The sequence below is a fragment of the Loxodonta africana genome, chromosome 7, assembly GCF_030014295.1.
Source record: "Loxodonta africana isolate mLoxAfr1 chromosome 7, mLoxAfr1.hap2, whole genome shotgun sequence".
Classification (NCBI taxonomy): domain Eukaryota; kingdom Metazoa; phylum Chordata; class Mammalia; order Proboscidea; family Elephantidae; genus Loxodonta; species Loxodonta africana.
The window spans coordinates 34337264-34341451 of NC_087348.1; positions in this window are offsets into that span (position 1 = coordinate 34337264).

Below are 4188 nucleotides of genomic sequence, written 5' to 3' on the forward strand. Positions count from 1 at the left end.
AGAGGTCAATCTATACCAATAAATGCACAGATCCAAAAAGAAAGAAGAGCCAAAATCAAAACATTAACCCTACAACTCGAACAAGGAGAAAGAAAGCAACAAAAGAATCCCTCAGAAGCCAGAAGAAAGTAAATAATAAAAATTAGAGCAGAATTAAGTGCAATAAAAAAAAAAAAAAAAAAAATTTTTTTTTTTTTGCAATAGAGAATAGAAAAACAAATGAAAGAGTTAACAAGACCAAAAGCTGGTTCTTTGAAAAAGATCAGCAAAATCAACAAACCATTGGCTAAACTGACTAAAGAAAAACAAGAGAGAAAGCATATAACCTGAATAAGAAATGAGATGGACAATATCACAACAGACCAAATTGAAATTAAAAGGATCGTAAGAGAATACTAGAAATTTTACTCCAACAAATTTGAAAACCTAGAGGAAATGGATAAATTTCTAGAAACACACTACCTACATAAACTAACAGAAATGAAGGTAGAACAAATAAACCTATAACAAATAATGAGATCGAAAAGTTAATTTAAAAACTCCCAAAAGAGAAAACCCTGGCCCTGATGGCTTCACTGGATAATTCTACCAAACTTTCAGAAAAGACTTAACACCACTACTACTAAAGGTGCATAGACAAGGATGGAATACTCCCAAAATCATTCGATGAAGCCAGCATAACTCTGATACCAAAACCAGGTAAAGACACCACAAAAAAAGAAAACTACAGACCAATATCCCTCATGAACATAGATGTAAAAATCCACCACAAAATTATAGCCAACCGAATTCAACAACACATCAAAAAAAAAATTCAGCACGACCAAGTGGAATTCATACCAGGTATGCAAGGATGGTTTAACATTAGAAAAACAATCAATGTAATCCAACACATAAATAAAAGACAAGAATCACATGATCATATCAACTGATGCAGAAACAGCATTTGACAAAATCCAACATCCATTCATGAAAAAAAAAAAAAAAACCTCAGCAAAATAGGAGTAGAAGGGAAATTCCTCAACAGAATAAAGGACATTTATACAAAGCCAACAGCCAACATCATCCTAAATGGAGAGTCTGAAAGCATCCCCTTTGAGAACAGGAACCAGACAAGGATGTCCTTTCACACCACTCTTATTCAACATTGTGCTGGAGGTCAGAGCAATTAGGCTAGACAAAGAAATAAAGGGCATCCAAACTGGCAAAGAAGAAGTAAAATATCCCCACTTACAGATGACATAATCTTTTACACAGAAAACCCCAAAGAATTCACAAGAAAACTACTGGAACAAATAGAACATTTCAGCAAAGTGTCAGAATACAAGATAAACATACAAAAATCAGTTGGATTCCTCTACATCAACAAAGAGAATGTCAAAGAGGAAATCACCAAATGAATACCATTTGCAATAGCCCCCAAGAAGACAAAATACTTAGCAATAAATCTTATCAGAGATGTAAAAGACCTATACAAAGAAAACTACAAAATGCTACTGCAGGAAACCAAGAGACCTACATAAGTGGAAAAACATACCTTGCTCATGAATAGGAAGACTCAACATAATACAGGGCATAAACAGAATACAAAACATAACTAACAATGCACAAACACCAGAAGAGAAACTGGATAACTGGGAACCACTAAAAATCAAACATTTATGCTCATCTAAATTAAAAAAAAATTTTTTTAAAGAGTAAAAAGATAATCTACAGATAGGGAAAAAACTTTTTTACTACAACATATCTAGTCAGGGTCTAATCTCTAAAATCTACAAGATACTGCAAAACTTCACCACAAAAAGAAAAATAACCCAATTGAAAAATGGACAAAGGATATGAACAGGCACTTCACCAAAGAAGGCATTCAGGTGGTTAACAGATCCATGAGGAAATGCACACAATCATTAGCCATCTTGTTGTTGTTAGGTGCTGTTGAGTCATTTCAACTCATAGCAGCTCTATGTACAACAGAATAAAACACTGCGCCATGCCCACAATCGTTGTTATGCTTGAGCCCGTTATTGCAGCCACTGTGTCAGTCCATCTTGCTGAGGGTCTTCCTCTTTTTCGTTGACCCTGTACTTTACCAAGCACGGTGTCCTTCTCCAGGGACTGATCTCTCCTGACAACATGTCCACAGTCTCAGGAGCATTCTTGTTGTACTTCTTCCAAGACAGATCTGTTCATTCTTTTGGCAGTCAATGACATATTGAATACTCTTCACCAACACTACAATTCAAAGGCATCAGTTCTTCTTTGGTCTTTCTTAGATATGCTGTGATTGAAAATACCATGGCTTGGGTCAGTCGTACTTTAGCCTTCAAGGTGACATCTTTGCTTTTCAATACTTTAAAGAGGTCTTTTGCAGCAGATTTGCCCAATGCAATGTATCTTTTGATTTTTTGGCTGTTGTTTCCATGGCTATTGATTATGGATCTAAATAAAATGAAATCCTTGACAAAATCAATCTTTTCTCCATTTATTATGATGTTGCTTATTGGTCCAGTTGTGAGGATTTTGGTTTTCTTTATGTTGTGGTGTAATCCATACTGAAGGCACTGGCCTTTGATCTTCATTAATAAGTGCTTCAAGTCCTCTTCACTTTAAGCAAGCAAGTTTATGTCATCTGCATAACGCGTGCTGTTAATAAGTCTTCCTCCAATCCTAACGCCACATTCTTCTTCATATAATCCAGTTTCTTGGATTATTTGCCTAGCATGCAGATTGAATAGGTATAGTGAAAGGATACAACCCTCAGGAACACTTTTACTGACTTTAAACACTCAGTATCCCCTTGTTCTGTCCGAACAGCTGCCTCTTGATCTATGTACAGGTTTTTCATGAACACAATTAAGTGTTCTGGAATTCCCATTCTTTGCAATGTTATCAATAATTTGTTATGATCCACAGAGTTGAATGACTTTGCATAGTCAATAAAACACATGTAAATATCTTTCTGGTATTCTCTGCTTTCAGCCAAGATCCATTTGACATCAGCAATGATATCCCTGTTTCCATGTCCTCTTCTGAATCCGGCCTGAGTTTCTAGCAGTTCCCTGTTGAAATACTGCTGCAGCCACTTTTGAATGATGTTCCCCAAATAGCCATTAAAGAAATGCAAATCAAAACTACAATGAAATACCAACTCACCCCAACAAGACTAGCATTAATCCAAAAAACACAAAATAATAAACAAGTTGGAGAGGTTGTGGAGAGGCTGAAACGCTTATACACTGCTGGTGGGAATGTAAAACCACTTTGGAAATCGATTTGGCACTTCCTTAAAAACCTAGAAATACAAGAACTATACAATCCAGAAATCCCACTCCTTGGAATAAATCCCAGAGAAATAAGAGCTGTCACATGACTATATATACTTGCACACCCATGTTCATTGTAGTACTATTCACAATAGCAAAAAGATGTAAACAGCCTACGTGCCCGTTAGCAGATGAATGGATAAACAAATTGTGGTGTATTGACACAATGGAATACCATGTAACGATAAAGAACAACAGTGAATCCACGAAATATCTCAGAACATGTATGAATCTGGAAGGCATTATGCTGAGTGAAATTAGTCAATCACAAAAGGACAAACATTGTATGAAACAACTGTTATAAGAACTCAAGAAAAAGTTTAAACACAGAAGAAAACATTCTTTGATGGTTACGAGAGTGTAGAGGGAGGGAAAGGGAAATCACCAACTAGACAGTAGACAAGAATTAACTTAAGTGAAGGGAAGAACAACACACAATACAGGGGAAGTTAGCACAACTGGACTAAACCAAAAGCTAGGAAATGTCCTGAACACAACCAAAAACTTCGAGGGACAGTGTAGCAGGGGTAGGGGTTTGGGGACCATGGTTTCAGGGAACATCTAGAGCATTTGGTCTAATAAATTTATTAAGAAAATGTTCTGCACCCCACTTTGGTCAGTGGCATCCGAGGTCTTAAAAACCAGCAAACAGCCATCTAAGATGCATCAATTGGTCCCAACTAACCTTGAGCAAAGAAGAATGAAGAACACCAAAGACACAAGTAAAATACTAGCCCAATAGAAGGGGCTGCATACACCAGAGACTTCACCAGCCTGAGACCAGAACTAGATGGTGCTCAGCTACGACCAATGACCGCCCTGACAGAGAACATAACAGAGTCCCTGATGGTGCAGGAGAAAAGTG